The 24,912-nt window shown below is 42.6% G+C and overlaps 1 protein-coding gene across 1 annotated transcript in view; it reads left to right on the top strand.

The window, feature by feature from the left end:
* The window catches only part of LOC311289282 (uncharacterized protein), a 333,082-nt gene that overhangs the window by 276,594 nt on the left and 31,576 nt on the right, over positions 1-24,912 (top strand). The gene's annotated exons all lie outside the window — the stretch shown is intronic.

Below are 24,912 nucleotides of genomic sequence, written 5' to 3'. Positions count from 1 at the left end.
TAACATGACACGTAAATACTCCAGTGCCAGTACCTGGTTGACCTCTCAGGTGTCTGTATTGCACCCGCGGACACCTATCAAATAAGACGACGAAGCAGCGCAGCTACTCTGAGAAGAATGTTGTCTGAGCGAGAGAGTGAAACACTCTGTCCACACCCGAAAAAATTAAGCTCGCCAGTATGGGAGTTCTTTGGCTTCAAAGAAAACATCTCCTTAAAGGGGTTCGCACACCGGACGAGAAGTGCACATCTTTAAAATTCGAACACATTAAGCTATTTTCTATGAGTGTACACACACCGGTGGTGCCATTTGGCGTCTGTTCGCGGTGCCCAGCAACGGCTCAAAATCCGGCCGCGACACACAGTGCCATTTACATAGTTTTATATTAAATTTACATTATATTTGTCTCAAATCATCGTTAATGACTTCACCCTGTGCTGCAATATACATTTAATTTTACATTCATTCACAGAAATCAGCTGCGTGGATGAGAATTGCTGATGTTATCGGATTTTCAGGTGAGATTCTCAATTCATTCAGTTAACGGACGCTCTGAGGTGAAGTGTTCAGATCGCAGACTCAGCAACTATTGTATTTAATTGTACAGTACAATCATAACATAGTACAGACAGACATTATCTTAATTTCATAATGTCCTTAAACATAACAATATTCCTGGCCATAAACTGAGAAAGTGTGCATCCGGTGTGCGATACCTCGAGTTGTCCTAGACAACGGCACTTCTCGTCCGGTGTGCGACCCCCTTAAACCCAATCTGCAGAATGTGTAGCCACCAACCTTTTTACCCATCTCCGTGTCCATCACTCTGTGGATTACGCCATTTTGCAGAGAGTAAATGCATGTGCCTTGTGTTTGTCAGTATTCTTATGTGTAGCAACAATGGCATCTGCTTTTCAGATTAAGTGAATCATGTGATGGCGAACACATCGTCTTTGTCCTTAGGAAGACAGCGCTGGTTAATAATTTACCCATGTGACTTGTATCCCCCGACTTTACAGCCTCGTGACATTCCACACACACACACAAACACCCTTTGTGTATAACTGAGAATAAGAGAAATATCTTTTATTTTATTTTCTAATGTATGTACATTCCTATATGCATGTGTGATTAGTTTTACCTTATAATAGAGGTTTGGTTTTCTAATGTGTAGTTTTGAATTCTAAGTGTTTATCGAAAGAATGTTTCTCCCAATTTAGGGTCTCAAATAGAATCATGGTTTTGTAACCCTACCCCAGACCATAAAACTTTACAACCCAGGAAAAGGCAAACATTCCAAGCGAGTCACATCCCAAACGCACCACACACACACAGATTTTTCATTGACTTTCCCACATAAGACATTACCAAAATGTTGATATATTTCTGAGGTGCCTTTTTGTTATGACCATGTCATATTGGGGTGTCTATGATTTTGTCATGTGGTAATCACAACTTTAAATGTGTGTAATTCTGCATACCTCCTGTAACGTTGCATTTCTACAACCTTCATGTGATGCGTTTGATATCTCTGAAATTCTCTCAATCTAACAGAGTCGAATTCCAATAGCAGAATGCAGTAATATACATTGTTTACACACTTCATATTTCTGGAACCGAAAGGCTTAAGCCAATCGACACTGTAACCCGAGCCAGGAGACTGTTCCAGACGAACAAAGGGATCTTCCCGCTAGGAAAAATCTCGACATCTGATTCGTCCTCCACGAAGAAGGGGACGGTACTTGGGACACTGATAAAAGCCCAAACCTTCAGTTTCCTCTCCCCCTTTCTCTCATCGATCTCTCTTCTCTCATCGATCCCTCTTCTCTCATCGATGGCTCTCTTCTCTCATCGATCGCTCTGACCTCCTCCTCTTCTCCCCGGCTTCAAGAAACATCTGAAAGGCTCAGGCCTTCTCCTCGGACCAACACATGTTCGAGTCGTAGCTGCCGTTCTTTGCAACTAAGCTCATACGTGCCTTTCCCATCCAAAAGGGAAACGATCTGAACTTTCTCGGTAACGTTACATTCAGTGAGCCTTTCAAGCTTCCTGCGACACAGGAAGACGCAGCAGAAACAGGACACCGTCCGCGCTTCCTTCCTGTCTCAGCCTCACCCGAACAGAGAACAGACTTGCAAGTATCTTTTGATCTCTCTAACAGCTGATTCCTGGTGTCTAGCTCGTAGGTCTGTGAATTAAGTTACCCTCTATCTCTTATCTCTTTATTTCTTTCTTGCTTTCTTTCTTTCATTTCATTTTATTCTGATCACATATTTTCTTGTTTGTTTAAATGTTTGTTTGTTTTATTGTTTGCATTTTACGTACGTTTATATTTGTAGCTTCTATAATCTCTAGTGTGTGGCATTTTATTAATAAACCCATTTATACTTTTAACTGTCTCTGTGTTTGAAAACCACTTTATAAAGTCAATGAAACTAAAAGATCTATAAAGCTACAGGCTCTATATTATAAAACTACTTTGAGTAATTTTAATTTATAAACCCAAAGAGGTTTTATCTTCGTTGCCAGAAGATAAACTTTCTTGGAGTTTTGTAAACAGGAGTACTTCTTCTTAACTGTGATAGTCTTACATTTATTCACTGGACGAATAACGGATGACGAGACCAGTTACAGAACGAGACATTTCCTATAATTGATAAGGTAAATGCATATGCGATTTATGAATTATGACCATGAGTTATGATTATTAATATTTCTAAAATTCCCTATATCCTTGAGCTAATTCGCATTGACCCAGAGAGGCATTTACGTTACATATGTTTGTTGTGTAAAAAAGAAAAATTATAATCAAAGTAAAAATGTATTTGACCGACCCCCCCCCCCCAGATTCTATAGATATCGCGATATATCGATATCGTGAAATCTTTTGGCAACAATAACCGTGGTGTGAAAAATCTAACATCGTGACAGCCCTAATAGGTTGAATAACGCATTTAAAAATGGGCACTGGGCAGTGGTTTAAAGTATTTGAGTAAATGTATTTATTTTCACCCAAACTTGTCAATAAGGCAAATGTGAGTGCATTAGCAGGTAGTTTCTGAATCATAAGCGTTTCATATATGAGATGAGGACATATGATGCCTTCACGTGCAATCGGAAATTTCCTACTTCCCACTTCTAAAGTCGTGATTATGAACTCATCACATAAAATTTTTGACACGAGAGGGTATTCATGTCCAATTTTTTAAACTAGGAAACTAGTATTTATGTTAATCCCGATAGCACGTAAAGGCAGCAATAGCTGCAGCCAGTGATGAGACCAAAACCAGCATGCCCACTTTACTTAATTTTACTAAACTTTATTTTATTTATCCGTTATACTAAAGAGACCTTTTTGAAGGATATTGGGACTTAAATGTTTGTTGACATTTAAGAGGATGCTGTGCCGACCATGATTTATTGCAATATTGAGGTGTTTCAGTTTTATTTCGACTTTAGAAAATAAGCGTGATTGCTGTCCACACAAATGAACGGTTTATTATTTTCCACTGTATGTTTCTTAGGTGTTGAGAACTAATGCATCTTAGAGCCTACATATAGTACAAATACTTAAAGGGGTAGTTCCCCCAAAATAATAATTCTGTTATAATTTACACAGCATCAAGTTGTTCCAAACCTGTATGCATTTCTTTCTTCTGCTGAACACAAAATAAGATATTTTGAAGAATGTTGGTAACTTAACTGTTGATGGGCCCCATTGACTTTCATGGTATTTTTTTCTCCACACCATAGAAGTCAATAGGACCAATCAACAGTTACCCATATTCTTTAAAATATCTTCTTTTGTGTTCAGCAGAAGAAAGAAATGCATACAGGTTTGGAAAAACGTAAGGGTCTTAAGACAGTTAAGACTAAGGGCCCTATCTTGCACCCAGCGCAATTGACTTTGTACATTGACGCATGTATCTTTCCTATTTTGCACCCACGCACAGCGGACTTTTCCCTCCACAGACGCACGTCGGTAAACTTGGAAATACACTTGCGCTCCCTGGGGCGGTTCAGCGCAAAGAGGAGGCGTGTTCTGGCGCAAACGTTCCCTCATGCTATTTTACAGGTTTAGAAAACAATTCTGCCACTGACCAGGAAAAATCTAGTCTAAAGTCAGTGGCATGTTATTCATATTCTTTTTTAAGGGCGCATGCTTGGCCATAATCAATGTAGCGAGTGCACAATGCGCATGCACTTTGCATATCTCATCTACACACAGACGCAGCAGTTCAATAATATCACTTCTCTGTCTTTTATGGCCCTAACGAGAACGTCGGTCTCCTCGGCTGTGAACCGCTCCTGGCGTGCGCCTGGCAAACCCGCCGTTATAATAGCAATACGCTATGAAACAAGCATGCCTGCTCTTAAAGGGAATGTGAGATGTCGCTCTGATTGGTTTATTTCATGTTACGCCCAAACCACACCTATGAATAATGAAGCTACTTCAGACCAACCCATTTTAGATTTGTGTCAGGCGCAAGAGTAATTTATCCCACCGGTATAATAGCAACAGTGCCCAAGACCCGCCCACAAAGTTACTTGCGTTTCGCGCTTTATACTTGCGTTTCAGAACGTAAAAATAGGGCCCTAAGACTTTTACTCAAGTGATGTTAAAATTTAAGTTGTTTTCATGTACTTTCACTTAAATGTGGTTTTAAGGTACTCTTTACATCTCTGAAAATGGGTTTGTACAAGTTAAGGTTAAACATGCTTCATAATTGTGTATTAGGGGTGTTTTCTTTTTACCTACCATTTTCAATGTACTGACGAAAGAAGCCAGTTATCTTGAATGTGTCCTCCAGTCTAAAGCCATCATAGTGGCTTCATCATCACGGTCAACTGTTATAATTATATATAATTCTGTTGAGGATCATCTAAAAAAACAAAGCAAAAAAATACTATACATTCCATCTGATTAAAACACCTGAATTAGGGTTAATGGTGACAAATTAAATTAAATTACCTAACCAAGATTGATCTAGAACCTACTGTATCAATTCTCTATTTGAACCACAGGATGAAACGGTATATGGTTTAAATGCAACAATACCTCTGGCTCAATAATTTGAGCTGACGCCCTTGAAAAAAGGACATCAATCAGGGCAGGCCGTTCTTTGATCATGCGCAAGACTCCTGTGTCTTTTAACCCCAGTCTGATCTGTCGAATTTGCTTTTCCCTCCGACCAATGACCTGAATTAATTAAATTGGGATTATTTAATGATGTAAAATATGTAATCTGTAAAAATGGTCACTGAACAAAAGTAAATAAACAATGAATCCAACAATGAACAAATGACTGAAACTGTACTGTACTTTTTGGCTAAATTAAACCTCACCTCCAAGTAGAACAGACAACGGACGGGCCCAGTTAGTCATTGGATTTTGTAAAATGTCAGTATTTCTCTCTCTCTCTTCGGGACTTTTATGTTGATCCATCTTTGCCACAAGATCTGGCTGATCCTCCACTTCTTGCAATAGAAAACGTCTAAATATGTAAGCAGCATGGTTCAAATCAGGCTCAGTTCTCCAGTCTGCAAAAATGTGCATATGGTTATATCTGTAGTATTAAATTATTTATGCAGAAAAAATAAAATGTTAATTTGCAAATTGCTAGACTTATGTTCATAAATAGACCTTCAGTATCCTCACTGCTGAATTTCAAATCTCTGCTATCTAGTCTCCTGCTACTCGTCCCTTCAAAAGCAGGATCATGACGCTGCTCTCTGCTGCTGCTGCTATGACTCCTTTCTGAAACCTGCTCTTCATGCTCCTGTCTGCTGCTACAGGTCTCTTCTAAAACCTCGTCACTGAATTCAAGGTCAATAATCTCCTGCCTGTCACAGTTTTTACCTCTGCTGTTTTCGTCTCTTTCAATTCTCTTCTCTTTTGCTGACCTATTTTTTAGTTATATGACAAAAAAAGAACATAAAATTAACTGACAAAATGTAAGTTATATTAAACATGTTTTCTTGATTCTTATGTTTACCGGCACATGTTGTATACAAGAATCAAGAAAACTAGGGATGCACCGATACCACTTTTTCCAGAACGAGTCCGATACCTTGTAATACGATACTTTCATTTTTGGTACTCTCCGATACCATAAAACCGATACATGTACTTTCACTGCATTTGTAATTTTTTAAATGTATTGGTAGAGAGACCAAAAGAATATAAATCATATTAGTTGACTTAATTTGTTAATGTAGGAAGAGTAATTAATTTGTTAATGTGAGAGCACGCGCGATGGTCCTCGAAAGATGGTGAACTATGCCTGGGCAGGGCAAAGCCAGAGGAAACTCTGGTGGAGGCCCGCAGCGGTCCTGACGTGCAAATCGGTCGTCTGACCTGGGTATAGGGGCGAAAGACTAATCAAACCATCTAGTAGCTGGTTCCCTCCAACAAATCTAAGCCGGAGATGGTGGGGCCAGTGCAAGTCACCACGGGTACACAGCACAATAAGAACTGGGTGCTGGGTGACTCAGGTTCAATATGTCTACTTGTTGCCAACAGTGGTGGTGAAGTTGAGTGTCAGCCAGTCGGAACAGGACCTCGGGGCACGGGTTATACTCGGGTCTCGCCAAACCCACCATCTTGAACCCAAAAACCGAAGCCGGCGTCCAGGGAAAGGTGTGCTTAACTCTTGGTGTCGGGTTCAGTATGACCTTATCTACTTCAACGCGGTAGACAGGATGGATCGCCTTGTTGTTTGTGGAGGGATTGTGCTGCTCTGCTGCCCCAATGGTACAAAGCTTACTGGCCTGAAAGCTGACTGCGGATTAGATGGGGTGAGGTGGTCTCCTGGGCCCTAGCCTGGGGGCTGCAGCGCCTTGTCTGGTTTGCACCTCTTCTTATCCATCTACTTGCTCCACGGTTATCCCTTAAATAGGGCAATGTTTAGCAAGATCCCCTCGCAGTCCTCGAGCCAGGGAATGTGTAGGCGGCAGTGACTCACTCGGTAACCAAACCCTTGCTACGGATTTCGGATTAAGAGAATGCTCGGTGGTTCTGACTCGCCTTAGACCGGGGCAGTCAGTTGATGAGATGCGGACAACCCCCGGAAGAGACCAGCTTGGTAGCACGAGTCCAGCCAGAGACTCCCTGAGTACGGGGCAACCCATCGCCGCCCCCCAGGAGGACCCCCGCCAGGTCCTCCCAGCGAATGAGGCGCAGGAGGGGTCCTCCGGGGTGGTGATTTTATTGCCACTCCGGGACTTGTTACATACGCACCTGTACCTTATGTGGCGTATCGGCACTTGGACGTGGGTGCAAAAGCACTTTGCAACCCATCATGGGAACGTGTCAGATACAGTTGTAGCTTGTGTGGAAAAACCTCTTACCTGGGACAATCTATTGCTTGCCACGTCCCTAAATGCAGAAGGCCGAGGAGGTCACGACAAAGAAGGATAAGGTGTGATGGATTTGAGGCGACCTTCTGTACGGTGAGAGCGCGGAGTATACATGAGCTGCACGTCCACCCTAATATTCGCTATGAGAAAAGAATCGCGGAAGGAAGAAAGAGGGGGCGGTTCTGCCATAGAGCAGACGGATGAGGAGGCAGGGGCTCAAGCCGCTTCGATGGTCTCGGAAGGAGCTACCCCGGATGGGGTTGCTCCTCCTAACGTATACGTATAGGAAAGTGGAGTACCGTCGGAGCCTGTTGTGAGTTCATCAGTCCTCCCAAACAACCCCAACTTGCCAGAGGGTGGTCTCCTGCACCTTCTCCAGGAGAAAGCCCGTAAAATGGTGAGCGAGACACTCACTCTCGCTCAGCATGAGCTGCTGACAACACTCATCTCATAGGGTCTATTTCTCAGGGCGAGATCCAATCATGCCTCCAACTGATTTCAAACACATCCGCACCAGGCCCAGAAGGGATTGAGAAACAGGATATTCTCAATTGGGATCCTAAGTGTGAGACCCTCACTCATCTGTTCAACATGTGGTGGTTCACAGGTATCGTTCCTACCAGTCTGAAGAAAAGTCGGTACAGTGCTAATTTCCAAGACCTCAGATCCAGGAGCGGTGATGGAGATTAGCAGCTGGAGGCCGATCACCATCGGGTCTGTGGTCTTAAGGCTCTTCACTAGGGTGGTTAACAAACGAATGCAGGAAACGTGCCCTAGCCCTGGGTGCGTGGAGAATATCGAGGTACTGCAGGGCCTCATCCGCCACTGCAAAGAAGAGCGCAGCCAGCTTGCAGTGGTATTTGTCGAATTTGCACAGGCTTTCGACACCGTCTCCTATGAGCACATCCTGTCAGCTCTTGGGCAGATGAACGTGGATCCTCACGTGATAGGTTTAATCCAGCAGATCTATAAGGACAGTAAGACCCATGTCGAGGTCAAGGGTGGGACCACCCCTGATATTAAAGTGAGGGTTGGTGTTAAACAGGGAGATCCAATGTCCCCTCTGCTTTTCAACCTGGCCTTGGACCCTCTTATCCAAGGTCTCAAACGCAACAGCAAAGGATACAAGGTTGCAGGTCTTTCAGTAATGACTCTCGCATTCGCTGATGACCTGGTACTGATAGGAGAATCTTGGAACGATATGGCGCACAGCCCACTCCTGCTGGAGGAGTTCTGTAGGACTACAGGCCTATGCGTTAACCCGAAGAAGTGTCACAGCTTCATGGTCAGGCCCTGCAGAGGTGCTTTCACGGTGAACGACTGCGCCCCATGCGTTCTGGGGGGCAAGGCCCTGCAGAAAACAGGTATCGCTGATACTGTGAAATACTTAGGTATTAAGTTCAACCCCTGGGGGAGGGGGTTGACAAGCCTGACCTCAAGGGGGCGCTTGACGATTGGTGCCGGAAGATTGGGACATCGCTCCTTAAACCCTCCCAAAGGGTGGTTCTCCTTAATCAGTACGCCGTACCTCGGCTATTCTACCAAGCCGACCTCTGTGAGGTCAACGACCTTGTTCTCCAGCGCCTTGATGGGACAATCAGAAGGTCTGTGAAAAAGTGGCTGCACCTTCCACAGTCTACCTCTGATGGGCTACTTTATGCAAGGAACCGGGATGGGGGCCCGGGGATCTGCAAGCTCTCTCGACAAATCCCATCCATTCAAGTGAGGAGGCTCTTCAGTTTCTCACACTCCACGGATATGATGGTTCGGACGGTAATGGATAACTCTCGCACATGATCCAAGTTTAAGGGGGCGTGGCGGAGAGCCGGTGGAAACATGGACAACCTTCCATCCCTGGGGGGGGATGGCTCAAACGCAAGAGGAGACACCAACAACTCGTTGACAAGCCACCACCGGGTGTTTCCAGTCCAGAGTGACTGGAGGAACGACGAATTCCTAAGATGGGCAGGCCTACCGACTCAGGGGGTGGGGATACTTGGCTTCCACCGCTCGTCCGCGAGCAACGCATGGTTGGGAAACCCTGTCGGGTTTACGGAGAGACATTACATAGCAGCCCTCCAGCTGCGCACATGCGTGTACCCCACCCTAGAGTTTCAATACAGTGGCAGGAGCAAGGCCAGGGCTGCCTGCAGGCGCTGCTCATACGGGTTGGAGTCATGTTCACACATCCTTGGGCAATGCCCGGCTGTGCGGAAAGCCAGGATTGCCCGGCACATGAAACTGTGCCGTCTCCTTGGTGCAGAGGCAGAGGCTCATGCCTGACCTTGATAGAGTTTTAGAGGAGGGAGATGCGCTATATGTCATCATTAAATTTCAGCTTATTGCTGAAGGTAGGTTAAATCGCAACCATCTTACTATGGAGGAAGTACCGTCTAGTATTGCATCTTTTAACCGGACACACAATGTGCTGAAGTCAGGAGTGATGTTTGGATACCTCAGAGCCACAGGGACCCCTGGCACTGAAGAGTGGTGGATTCCTCTCACCGAAAGGCTATAGTGTCTCTCCACGGATGTCAGTCATGCTTTGCTCCTTGTTGCTCCAGAGTGTATTGCTGTGTTCAGAGACAGATCTGGAAGGTACGAATACTTTGATTTTCACTCAACCTGCAGCAGGCTTGCCCCATCCTACTGGCCACGGAACTGCTGTCATGTTGACCTTCACCCACCTGAGTGACATGGCAGACAGAGTTCTCAAGATCTTTCAGGATCGTGGTAATGAGACCAGCTATGAATTCATGCCTGTATCATTTGAAACAGAGCAACAGTCTATCCAACTGCCTTCAACATCTGTTTGTGAACAGGTATCACAAGTGATTTCAGCTCTACCAGAAACAGTAACAAATTTGGAGCCAAAGTAAATCTTGTTGGCTCAGGAGCTGAAAACCAAGATGTGGTAAATAAAACAAATAAGCACAGGAGAAAAAAATAAATGCATAAAACATTAACATTTTCAAAACAACATGGAAAACTTGAGGGCACAACATCATCTTGTCTCATAAGAAGAAATAAGAAAAAGGGATTATGACAGAAAGAAGTATGTCGGCTGTTTGCAATACCAAACAAAGAAAAAAGAAGTCATTAAGGAAAAGTATCAACAGGATACTCTTTTCAGAAACAAAAAGAAAGACTATATACTGAGGAGATACAGTAGATACTCTCTTCCAGAAGAACATGAAAGACTACGTGAAGAAGAGATACAGCAAAGATGCCCTCTTCCAGAAGAAGATGAAAGACTACACGAAGAAGAGATACAGCACAGATGCTCTCTACCAGAAGAAGATGAAATATAACATGGTTAGAAGGTACAGCACTGATACTCTATTTCAGAGGAGAATGAAACAGTACATGGTGAGGAGATATTCAGGTGACCCAGAGTTCAGAGCACATCACATCCTGCGATGTACCCTGCGCAAGACCCAGAAATGTGCCATTGATGTTACATATCGTTCTTCATCGGTTGCAATGTGCACTCCGGATAAAAAATAAATATAAACCGTACATCCGTCCCAGCCAGGAAACACCCCAGCCTTGTGTTAACAAAGTGATGGAAAGTGCCATACATGCATTCCGGTGTAAGATTCAGCATGGCCCTACACATGTCTGCACAGTCTGTCACAGAGCCCTGTTTCCTAATCAAGTCAAGTTATGACAAAAATGTTCATGTTGCAGCGTCTTGCCTAACCGGGAAGTATGTTCACGCTTGTGATAATGCCTGCTCAGGTTCCTGCGTAGTTCCGGAAGAGAGAAGACAGGAATGGATTTGCCACACTTGTGACAGCCACCTTAACCCTCTGGGGACCAAGCTGTTTTTGGGGTCGTTGAGATGTTCTGACATGCTCTGACATTTGTGCTTTTTTCAGTTATTTATAAACATGTTCGATCCAAGATGGCGCCGCGGATGGCTGCCTCGGTGTTGAGCTCTCCAGTTGTTACACTGTTTTTGTTAGTTTGTCCTGTTTTATGTTTGTCATTCGCTATCAGTTATACCAGGGACGAACTGCTGAACATTCGGCAGTGCACACCAACTGATCACCAACCAGTTTTTGATTCTTCTGGCGTTTTGCGGAACATTGTCGTCGGTTGTGCCGCTGCACTGTGGAAACAGTATAAGACGCGCAGGCGTGGGAAGCGAGCCGGCACACTCGTTAAGCTCAGGCAGCGCGGATTCAGAACGGCGCTGCCTAGCATCCATCTGGCGAATGTCCGCTCTCTCCCTAACAAAATGGACGAACTACTTCTGCTCTCACGCAAAAACAAGGACTTTACCAACTCTGCTGCTCTGTGTTTCACGGAAACCTGGCTGAACGAAGCCATTCCGGACAGCGCGTTACATCTACCGGACTTTCAGCTGTTCAGAGCGGATCGCGATATGGAGTCAACGGGGAAAACGCGCGGTGGTGGGACATGCTTTTACATCAACAGAAGGTGGTGTACTGATGTAACTGTGTTAAGGAAGATGTGCTGTCCTGATGTGGAAGTGCTTTTCATTAACTGTAAGCCGTTCTACTCGCCGCGGGAGTTTTCCTCGCTCGTTCTCATCAGTGTTTACATTCCACCGCAAGCACACGTGAGTACGGCGCTGCAACAGCTGGCTGATCTGATCACAGAAACAGAACAACAACACCCGGACTCTGTTCTTATCATTCTCGGAGACTTTAATCAGGCAAAACTCACACGTGAACTGCCTAAATTCAAACAGCACATTACATGCCCCACCAGAGACAATAATATTTTGGACCATTGCTACACCACAACAAAGGATGCATATCGCTCCGTCGCCAGAGCAGCTCTAGGACTTTCCGATCACTGCCTGGTTCATCTTCTACCAACTTACAGGCAAAAACTTAAAACTGCTAAGCCAGTAATAAGGACTGTAAAGAGATGGACCAACGACACAGAGCAGGTCTTACAAGCCTGTTTTGAATGCACTGACTGGAGTGTTTTTGAAGCTGCTGCCAGCGATCTGGACGAGCTCACAGAGACTGTAACATCATACATCAGTTTCTGTGAGGATTTATGCATCCCTACCAGGACTTACTTATCATTCAACAATGATAAACCATGGTTCACACCAAAACTCAGACAGCTTCGTCAGGTCAAAGAAGATGCCTACAGGAGTGGGGATAGGATCTTGTATAATCAGGCCAGGAACACATTGACAAAGGAGATTGAAGTGGCTAAGAAGAGCTATGCCAAAAAGCTGGAAAACCAGTTTTCCTCCAACGACCCTGCATCAGTGTGGAAAGGCCTGAAAGACATTACCAACTACAAGACACCATCCCCCAGCATCGACAGCAATAAGCATCTTGCGAACGAGCTGAATGTCTTTTACTGTAGATTTGAGACCCCCGATCAGACACCCCATACCCGCCCTGACCATCTCTCTACACAGCCATCAACACCTCCAGCCATCCCCCTCCCCTCCCCCCCTGCACTTCAGATCAGTGAGGATAATGTGCGTCAGATCTTCAGGAAACAGAAGAGAAGGAAAGCACCAGGCCCAGACGGTGTTTCACCAGCCTGTCTGAAAACCTGCGCTGACCAGCTGGCCTCTATCTTCTCACTGATCTTCAACAGATCACTGGAGCAGTGCAAAGTCCCTTTCTGCTTTAAACGCTCCACCATCATCCCAATCCCGAAGAAACCAAAGATCACAGGACTCAATGACTACAGACCTGTTGCCTTAACATCTGTGGCCATGAAGTCATTCGAAAGACTGGTGTTAGCATATCTGAAGGACATCACTGGACCCTTGCTGGACCCCCTGCAGTTTGCCTACAGAGCAAACCGGTCTGTGGATGATGTGGTCAATATGGGACTGCATTACACCCTACAACATCTGGACAAACCAGGGACCTATGCAAGGATTCTGTTCGTGGACTTTAGTTCTGCCTTCAACACCATCGTCCCATCACTGCTCCAGACCAAACTGACCCAGCTCTCTGTCCCTAGCTCCATCTGTCAATGGATCACCAGCTTTCTGACAGACAGACAACAGCTAGTCAGAATGGGCAAAATCACGTCCGACAGCACCATCAGCACCGGTGCTCCACAGGGATGTGTTCTCTCACCACTGCTCTTCTCCCTGTACACAAATGACTGCACCTCTAAAGACACCTCTGTCAAGCTCCTGAAGTTTGCGGACGACACTACTGTTATCGGACTCATCCGGAACGGTGACGAGTCTGCGTACAGACAGGAGGTGGAGCAGCTGGCTCTTTGGTGCAGTTATAACAACCTGGAGCTGAACACGCTCAAAACAGTGGAGATGATCGTGGACTTCAGGAGAAACCCCCCTGCACTCCCTTCACTCACCATCATGGACAGCACTGTGACTGCAGTAGAGTCATTCAGGTTCCTGGGCACCACCATCTCTCAGGATCTGAAGTGGGACACTCACATAGACTCTATTGTGAAGAAAGCCCAACAGAGACTGTACTTCCTGCGTCAGCTGAGGAAATTCAACCTGCCACAGGAGCTGCTCGTACAGTTCTACTCAGCTGTCATCCAGTCCATCCTCTGCACTTCCATCACCGTCTGGTTCGGCTCTGCTACCAAAACCGACCTCCGTAGACTACAGCGGATAGTTCGGACTGCTGAGCGAATCACTGGCACTACCCTTCCCACACTCAAAGTACTGCACTCATCCAGAGTGAGTAAAAGGGCTCGCAAAATCACTCTGGACCCGTCACACCCAGCACACTTTCTGTTTGAACTGTTACCGTCTGGTCGACGCTACAGAGCACCGAGCACAAAAACAACCAGACACAGGAAAAGTTTCTTTCCCCAGGCCATCTACCTCATGAACACTTAAATGTTCCGCTACTGTGGAACAAACATGTGCAATACTTCCCTCAGACATTTCATTATAGCACCTTATAACTTTATATATATTTATAATTTATAATCTTTTTATTTTTATTTTATTTTTATTTTTTCTATTTTTTATTTATACCTATGTTACTTGTCTTGTCACTTTATATTGTATGTGTACTGGAAGCTACTGTCACCAAGACAAATTCCTAGTATGCGCAAGCATACTTGGCAATAAAGCTCTTTCTGATTCTGATTCTGATTCTGATGTTAATGGCAAAGGTGTAAATTCACTCTATATAGCACAAACAGGGCTACCATAATATGCGAGCAACGTGTATGTAGATGTTTGTATTTTTAAGAGAATAATGTTTATGCGTGGTTATTGGAAAAAATTAAAATGAAAGTTGCTGATTTAAGAACACAAAACACATATTAAATATGTGTCCACAAGACTTTTGACTAATTGATGTTGTCCCTTTGAATTCTAGCTTCAAAATTATGTGAAAATCATCCTGCCTAATTTTTCACATAAAACACTACATTGATTTAAACATTGTAAAACAGATCAGAAAATTTTTTTGTCAGAAGAGGTTTATGCGTGGGAGTGGTAATGGGTCATCAATATTAATGAGATTCAGACCAGGGGTGTGACATAGACGCTCCCCCAAGTGCTAATGGGCCATCAAGTGAGGCAGCCTTAACAAAGAATGAGGAGATTCAAATGTTTTGTTTTTCAATCTGTTTTATTGTAATTTTGTAAAAACAAAAGTAAAGGCAGTTGGTAAATATGTACTTACTCTTTCTGATTTCTGACTGTGTTGCTAAGCGCACTCCGAGTTGCAGGCGGAGGTAGTGATGAAGCTACATTCCTTTTAAAAAAGTTGAAGAATATTATTACATAAATATAACTATAGTAGCATTAGTCTATAATGAATAACTGATGTAAATAATTTTAGACGCGTGCAATAATGCGTGTCAATGGGCCATTACCGGAGAGGCACACCGCAAACATTAGCCTAACACATTTGTGCACTTCATTAACTGGGTATATTTACACATTTCAGCACATTTACACACATTTACAACTGATATTTGCGAGCATGCATCGTTAATGATAATGAGGCAGCATTTATATAGTCAAAATATAATCTAAACACCTACTAGGCCTACTTTCTAAAATAATTTCTAAATTCTATCTTTCATACATAATGATCTAAACATATCATTTACTGCTAGGCTACACATACAAATACAAATTTTCTTAACCAAGGGGTGTAGCATATGTACACAAAAAAACAATACAAAACATTTTTGACGTTGAAATGGTACGAGATATTAAATTCATGGTATAGATATGCACTTTCATTAGATCGTGTTGAATATAGGTAGATATCAAATGTCAATACTCTGGATGGCAAGTCCACCCAGTATAATATGTAAGCTCATGTTTTGAATAGCTTGTCAACTAATGCAAGTAAGAATAAATACTTACTCATCCGAAATTCTATCCATGGCTGGATCAATTTGCTCTTCAAAATACAAACGGTCGTCGTCAGAGTAGTCGCGCTCCTCTTCTGATGAAAATCTGGACTCTTCGTCGCTAGTATCCAGGACGAGCTGAAGGGCTTCCGCACCGGTGTACCGTGTCATCTTCCCAACGCGCAGGTGACTGAATGATGAAACTTGAAGCGTTTAATGCATTTGCTTGGGGGCGTTTACCTGTTTTGCATAGATGGCTTAACACATTATCTTGTGAATAGCGCGCTCCGTGAGTAGGCGTGAACGAATTAAAGTCAATGAGCTCGTAATGAGCTCGACTGGAATCGCTCTCTTTTTATACAGATTACAGAAGCTGATAATATTTGTTTTTTATATAAATTACTTCATTTAAAAGCTGCGATCTCAAGCTTTATGCCCGTGGGTCTGTTTGCCTGTTTGACTGAATTTTCGCGGAGTTATAGATCATTTTCGAACGCGTTTCAAACGGGAGTTTACTGACAGAGAGAAGGCAGAAATCGCATCATGTTAAAGTTTCTTTATTTGTCAAAAAGCAAAACACTTTATTTTTATTGTGAGTATACAGAAAAAAAATAGAAACTGAACAGGATCGATTGATGTATAACACGAAAATTAAAGATCAAAATTAACAGAGCATTTTGTGTTTATTTTTCATTGCTAAAAAAAAAAAACGAGCAAAACGCGCGGGCGCTTTTTTGGTCCCCAGAGGGTTAAGAGAGGACAGATGTCTTCAATTGCAGCAGCTAACAAACTGGAGTTGCCACCAATCCCTGCGGAATTGGAATAATTAAATGTCCTTGAACGTCAACTCATTGCAAAAATTGTACCATTTGCAAAAATAGTTGCACTTCCCAAAGGACAGCAGAGAGCAGTACATGGTGCTGTTGTGTGTGTGCCCTCCAAGATGGAGAAGACTGTCAACTCTCTGCCAAGACCAAGAAGTGAGGCCCAGCTGCTGCAGGTGAAGCTGAAGAGACACGTTAAGTTTAACCCCCTGGGGTCGGCGGTATCGCCGGCGATACCAGCTTGCTTTTTTTTTTATCAGTGTAAAAGAAACTCATAAATACTCTGTTGACTTTGATTTTCCATAGGAGTTTCATACATCAATTGATCCTGTTAAATGTGTATTATTTTTGTGTATACTCACAATAAAAACAAAGTGTTGTGCTTTTCGCCAAATAAAGAAAAATAAACACGAAGCGAGTTCTGCCTTCTCTCTGTCAGTTAAGTCCATTCTGAAACGCGTGCGAAAATGAACCATAACTCAGCGAATACTTCTCACACAGAGACGTGAGATATGTCTTTATGTAGCTTGAAATCTCTTCTTTTAAATGAAGTAATTTATATAAAAAACTAATATTCTCAGCTTATGTAGTCCCTTTAAAAGCAAGGAGAGGTACCGTTTTTTCGTTCTCCCTTCATTATCTCTAATGAGCTGAGGCAGCCCCGCCCCCGGCACTATTCACATGGTAAATAGTTTAGGTGATCTATGCATCGCACACGCCCCCCGATCAATGCCATACAAACACAGTTTCATCATCAGACTCTTTGATAGTTCATCGCGTTTTGAGTATGGCACGCTTCTCAGGTAAAGACGCCCTTCAGATGATTCTGGACAGCGAGGAAGAATTCACCTTTTCCTCAGAGGAAGATTGTGAACAGCAGCATTTTGAAGAGCGAATTGATCCCGCCGAGGACACAATTTCGGAGTAAGTTTTACTGTTATATAATTATTTTTCTGATAATATAGAAATTTTCAGACTATATTTTGCTTAGTTTTGGCTAGCTTTTGACATCTTACAGGAAAGATTGCCTTACAATATCCCTAACATTCGTGTATATGGCTCAAGTGTAAACTTTTTCAATGTGATAGGCTATTACTCTCTAAACATATTTGTATATTAAATATATTTCACTCAGTTTTGATTAGCTTATAACACTGATTATCAGGCTATTACTCTCTAAACATATTTGTATATTAAATATATTTCACTCAGTTTTGATTAGCTTATAACACTGATTATCATGCTAAAATACTGCCTTATGTTTAATGTAGCTTATTTGCGAATATCTGCTTAAGTGTAATGTGATTTAGTCTAAATATATTTCAGCCTCCGGTAAAATATGATAGCCTGATAGAATGATAGGCCTACTGTCTAAATACTAGACATTATATATATATATAAACATATGGTTTTGGTTAGACTATGACACTGCTTATCATGCTTCCATACTGCCTTATGCACAGATGTTTGTGAATACAGGTGTAAATGTTTGAAATGCATGTGTCGTTCGCGAACGATCCGTTCATTACGTGCGTCACTAAATACGTGCGGTCATGGCCCATAAACAGATACTCGCAGTGATATTTCTCTGTCCTATGGACCATCAACAGATATATACATACATTGTGCGTCCATAACAATTAATTGCCCATCAGTTTACTTTGGATAATGTATGCTAACAGTTTTTTTTGTTGTTGTTTTTTGGAATGTGGGGAGTGTCTGTCACACCCCTGGTCTGAATCTCATTAATATTGATAGGCCATTACCACTCCCATGCATAAACCTCTTCTGACAAAAAACTGTTTTACAAAGTGTAAATCAATGTATTGTGTTATGTGAACGATTAGGCAGGATGATTTTCACATCATTTTGAAGCCAGAACTCGAAGCGACAACATTCATTAGTCAAAAGTCTTATTGACACATATTTTCTATGTGTTTTGTGGTCTTATTTCAGCAACTTTCATTTTTATTTTTTTCAATGACCACGCATAAACATTATTCTCTTAAAAATTCACACATATACATGCATGTTGATCACATATTATGGTAGCCCTGTTTGTGCTATATAGAGTGAATTTACACCTTTTCCATTAACATGTTTATAAATAACTGAAAAAAGCACAAATGTCAGAGCATGTCAGAACACCTCCAGGGCCCAGAAAACCCCTCAGACCCCAGAGGGTTAAAGGATACCAGCAGTTCCAGACTGTGAATATGCACAACGTGCTTGCAGCTTTATCGAATCTGAAAGCATTGGATTCGGAATACAGGGATATCTCCATAAGAGAAACTGCTGTTTGAAAGTTCCCTAGATGAGGAAGCTGATGTCTCTGAGAAGCAACAAGAAGTTGATGTTGCTGAGCAGGATGAGCAACACGTTGGCGTCAAGGAAAAGGATGAGCTTCGACCCGGCCTCACATTAGACACGTGCATGCAGCCGCCCGACATCGGACAGGAGATCTTGTCGTACGGTGAGGGAATATTTAGTATCGCACCTGCACAAGGACATAAACCTGTTGGATTCTTCAAAATACCAAAGCTGGAAGCCATGGCGTTTCCTGTTCAATTCCCCACTGGATAGAATTCCATTGACGAGGAAAAACAAATTTCAATATCTCCCAGTATGTATTTCAAGGCGAGATTGTTCAGCATGGACACAAGTTTTGCAAAAGATCAGAGTTGTCTTTTCTTTGCACAGTTTGTAACAGAAACGCAACTGGCTAGAAACAGCATGTCTATTCAGTTGAGAAAAGGCAAACCTGTCAAAAGAGACGGCCGAAGAATTTCTAACAGACTGCTTCAAGACAACCGTGAGATTGAAAGATTGGTACACAACAGAGATGCCATGCGGTTCATTCAGCAATCAAGGCCCAGCAAGGTGAACAGGTCAACTTTTCCGAGCTTGACTGGACGACAAAGTGTGAAATCCTCTGAAGCAACTCAATCACTGTCATGCACATGTTTGAGAAACGGGTGGATGCGCTAATGACTCATCTGCTTTTGTCGCCTGCCCAACCCATTGGTAAAGTTGACAATACGGGTTTTGATTCGTTACGGGTTTGATTCGGAGAAGTTTAACTTACTTTGCTAACGTTAGCTTGGTCTTCTGTCAGAACATAACATTACTTCACAAATGTTCCGCTCAAAATACATTGCTTGCTGCAGTTGATGTTTGCTTTAAGGAGTTCTACGTATTTGACATAGACTATCCGAAACAGTGTTCCACAGTGTGGCAGTTTTTAGAGACTGTGGTGTATGGACTTTCTGGGGATGAAACACCAACAATGAGAGTTTTTGCTGACAAACAGTAGTTTTTGTTATTACTGTCTGTGACCTTGCCTCTTTTATGCTGTTTGTTCTTTTTATATTTACTACTATTACTTCTAAACTATTACTTCTACTTGTACTTTTCCTCTACAGTACAATTACACTACAGTGATTCTTACTGTGAGTATTTCTCTCACATGATGTTATGCTCAAGATGTTGATGTAAATGCTTTGAAATGTGTTAAGACTTCAAATTCATATTTTCTTCAAAAGGTTCATTTTTCTGACTCATTTTTGCTGACAAACAGGTTATTACTGATTACAGATATTTCAACAGCGTGAAAAACCACTCCTGAAAACTGTACGTCAATGGACTGAGGATGGGGAGGAGGAGCTCAGAGATTGTTTTGACTCTACAGATTGGCACGTGTTTTTTGACGCATGCTCTAATCATCATGAATTGACAGACACAATCACATGCTATATCAAGTTTTGTGAAGAAACTGTTATCACCTCTAAGATAGTTCAGGTGTTTAGTAATAACAAGCCATGGCTCTCAAAGGATTTTAAAATGTGTCTGAATGAGAAAAGGGCTGCATTTTTGAGAGGAGAAAATGATGTAGTAAAGGAGAAAGAGAAGGAATTTAAACGTACATTTTTTACAGCAAAAATAGATTTTAAGAATAAGGTTGAACAAAGATTCTGTACAGGCAATGCAAAACAAGCATGGGAGGGATTAAACACAATAATGGGTAGGGATGGAAAAAAACAAAGTGTAAACGTGCCAGATTGTGGTAAATTTGTTAATGATTTAAACATCTTCTATGGAAGATATGATGTGAGAGACCCAAAAATAGGCTGTAGTATTACCTGTGATCAGATTGGTAGCTATGAACATATACAGCTTTCTGAAGGAGAAGTGGCCATGTGGACCAGATGAAAGTGTCAAGTGTGGGCCGGATCTCGGCCACAGCAACTTTGGTGTCTGGGCCAGATATGGGCCAGTTCTGCTTCATTTGTTTTGTATACGGCTGACATGCAGCATTGCTATGGCTTAATTTTGGCCCACATCTGGCAAACAGGAGCGGACCGCCCAAGTGCCATCATTCCACACGGTATGTGGGCCAGATGAAAGTGTCAAGTGTGGGCCGGATCTGGGCCACAGCAACTTTGGTGTCTGGGCCAGATATGGGCCAGTTCCGCTTCATTTGTTTTGTATAGGGCTGACATGCGGCATTGCTATGGCTTAATTGTGGCCCACATCTGGCAAACAGGAGCGGACCGCCCATGTGCCATCATTCCACGCGGTATGTGGGCCAGATGAGAATGATGGCACTTGGGAGGTCCGCTCCTGTTTGCCAGATTGCCAGAACAAATGAAGCAGAACTGGCACAAATCTGAGCCACAGTTCATTTTAATTCGGGCCCAGATTCGACTCCTTGTATGTATACCTGAAATGATGGCAATTGGGTGGTCCACTCCTGTTTACCAGATCTGGGCCACAAGCAGGCCATTTGTTCAGCCACATATTAGCCAAGAATGAACTAAATAAGCCTTAAATGTGTGTTTTTGTGTGTGCATGCTGTGCCATTTAAACTTTGGGAAACTCAGTGACTGAATATCACTGACACTAAGTGAACTCTGCATCAACAATATCCAAAATACAGAAAAGAGAAATGTAAAAATGGCCCCTCTTTACGTTAAGATAAGTTACAACAGATGATTCAAACACATTTCTGAAAACATTTGCATCATTTATTAATATTGCCAAAGAACAACCCACTGCAAGTTTACATTTTCAAAACTGGAAAGCAATCTAAACAAAAAAACAAACCAAAAAAACCCAACAATAAACAAACACAAAATATATGCATAGAAAGCATAGTAAAAACTAAATAAAAACAAAACATGTTTCCAGTAGCCTTGGTCATCCAAAAAAAAAAAAAAAAAAAAAAAACAGACAACACAGAAGTTAACACACTACAAAACCTTGGCAAATGGAACCATCCAAAATTATAGAATTTGACCTCCTTGACTGGGCCCATCTGCATCATGGCAATCTTGCAAGCCTTTATTGGATATACAAATGAAAAAAAAAAAAAACAGTTGAATCAGTAACAGAATGCTGATAATACAATAGTGTTGAAGTACAAAACAAACACACACACAACTACTTAGAAGTCAAATTAAATAAAAAAGCCCTAAACAAAAAAAAAAAAAAAAATGAATTAAAAAAAAAGCAGGCACTGTAGTGAGAGATGCGTTCAGGAATTACCTGCGTCTATACACCGTCTATTTACTAATAGTGAAGCTGCAAGTTTTAAAAACTTTAAAAACAGCTGTCTCTGCGCTTTAATCAAAGCAGCACATTAATACTGAATGGTGAATAAATGGACTGGAACTACCAGTGCATTAAACGGTTTGGTAACACTGTAAGGTCTTATTTGTTAACATTAGTTAATGTATTAACTAGTAACTAACATTAACTACATTATTTATTAAGCTTTCTTAAAGTTACAGTCAATCATTGTTTGATCATGTTAGTTCACAGTGCATTAACTAATGTTAACAAATACAACTTTTGATTTTAGTAATGCATTAGTAAGCATCACAATTAGCATTAATTACGATTAATAAATACTAGGGGTGAAACGGTACACAGAAGTCATGGTTCGGTTCATGCCTCGGTTCGGACATCACGGTTCGGTACGAGAAGCATTTCAGTAAGACAGTAATAATGTGAGTTAGCCAGTTAGCAGGAGACCTACACAATATAAAACTCAAAACTAAGTATTTTGAACACCATCTATCAAGAGCAAGCGGTTTGTGAATCCTTCATTGAACTCCAAGATTTGAGAAGCAGTCGTCAGTGAAATAAAGGGAACACAGCAAAAGTTTAGGATTATACTGCTGTGATATCGTGTTAAAGATGAATTTTAACCTCTGATTCAGTGGTTCATAACAGTGGTTATTTTAGCATGGAGGAGGTGAGGGCGGAGCTCAGAAGATTGCGCCCTGGCAAGTCAGCTGGACCGGATGGAATACCACTGAGGCTTCTGAAGGACTGTGCTGCGGAGCTGGCGGTTCCTCTGCACACACTCTTTAACTGGAATCTCCAGAAGAGTCAGGTGCCGAAGCAGAGGAAGACATCCTGCACTGTGCCAGTGCCTAAGGGTGGGAGACCTTCCGGGGTCAAGGATTACAGACCAGTGGCCTTGACGTCTGTGATTATGAAGACCCTCGAAAGGCTCCTCCTCCGGCTCCTGGGCCCACAACTACAGCAGGCACTTGACCCCCTGCAGTTTGCCTATTGAGCGAACATGGGAGTGGAGGATGCTGTCCTCTACTTGCTTCATCGAGCCCTTTCTTTTCTCGATGGGACAGGGGGGTATGTGAGGCTGATGTTCTTTGATTTCTCGAGTGCATTTAACACCATCCAGCCTCAGATCCTGAGAGGCAAACTCGAGAATCTGAGCATGGAGCCTGCTCTCATCGAGTGGATCATCAGTTACCTGACAGAGCGGCCACAGTACGTCAGACTGGGGAACACGGTCTCAGACACTGTGAAAACAAGCATTGGGGCCCCCCAGGGAACTGTACTATCCCCTTTCTTCTTCACCCTATACACATCAGACTTCTCATACAGAACATCATCATGCCACATACAAAAATATTCTGATGACACTGTGGTGGCGGCTTGTGTGAGGTGAGGAGACGAGGAGGAGTACAGGAGGGTCATCTCAGAGTTTGTGACCTGGAGCAGGTGCAATGGTCTCATCCTCAATACATCCAAAACCAAGGAGATGATAGCGGACTTTGGGAGGCGTAAGTCACATCATCTACCTGTGGTAATTGAGGGGGAGGGCATTGAGGTGGTCAAGACGTACAAATATCTGAGAGTCCACCTGGACTATAAACTGGACTGGTCAGTACATGTAAATGCAGCATATAGGAAAGGTCAGAGCAGACTCTTTTTTCTCAGGAAGTTAAAATCCTTCCAAGTCTGTAATGAGATGCTGTACCTCTTTTATCAGTCGGTTGTGGCCAGTGCTGTGTTTCCTTGCTGTGGTAGTTGTATGACAGCCAGGGAGGGGAACCGACTCGACAAACTGGTCAGGAAGTGTGTGTCAGTGTTGGGGAGGAGGGTGGACTCTGTAGGAGATTTGGTGGAGGAAAGAATGAGGAGAATGATGAAATCCATCCACAGCAACAGGAGCCACCCACTGCATGACACTGTGGTTGGCCAGCAAAGCAGCCACAGTGACCGATTCCTCTCCATGAGCTGCAGGACTGAGAGGTTCAGGAGGTCATTTGTTCCGGCCGCCATAAGATTACATAATGGACCTGTTTGAACTAAGTGCAGTAATTATTTACTACTAATGATAGTAGCTTGTTTTGTGACTCTTTTTTTTTTTATTAACTGTTATTATCTGTGTTTTTATGAGTGTATTGCAGTGAGAATGCTTGTTGGTAGACAACACACACTATATGCTGCTGGACATCTGAATTTCCCCTGTGGGGATGAATAAAGGCATCTAATCTAATCTAAAGATTCTTCACATGCTAGTCCTTGGACAGTGAAAAAAAAAAAACGGGCTTTTAGGGCTGGGACGGTATGGATTTTTTCTTACCGCGGTTGAAAAGCAAGAAATTCCCGCGGTATTGCGGTAAACCGTTTTAAACCTCAACCCCCCTCTCCCAGTTTTTTTTTTCTGCGACGTTGCGGCTGGAACAACAAACAAAGTGTGTCAATGATAATCTCAGGTAGTGTTTATGTGCTTTATTTAATGTTAAAAGCATGCAATGTGACTGAATATCATTTAGTGCTCCAGCTTTGTAGCTGTAAAAGCAACAATGGATAATTCACCTCAGATCTTGAAATTAAACAAATGGAAACAAGAACGTTCAAACTGTGAACATACAAGTGTATTCTTTGACAAATATTGTTTTAGTAACTCAGTAGCCTATGTATTTTTAATAATGTTTAAATGGTGTAATATTTGTGAATTTGATTATGTAGCCTACTTATCCATTTTCTTGCAAGTGCCGTCAAGATTAGCCTACTCTCTGGTGCTGTGAGTGTGCACTTGCCGCGACTCCGCGAGGGTTGACAAATGCGGTCTTCACGTGAGAGAATTCTGTTA

The sequence above is a fragment of the Rutilus rutilus genome (assembly GCF_951802725.1).
Source record: "Rutilus rutilus genome assembly, chromosome: 4".
In the NCBI taxonomy this organism is placed as follows: domain Eukaryota; kingdom Metazoa; phylum Chordata; class Actinopteri; order Cypriniformes; family Leuciscidae; genus Rutilus; species Rutilus rutilus.
The sequence above is the reverse complement of the archived record's forward strand: the minus strand, read 5'-3'. Positions and strand labels throughout refer to the sequence as shown.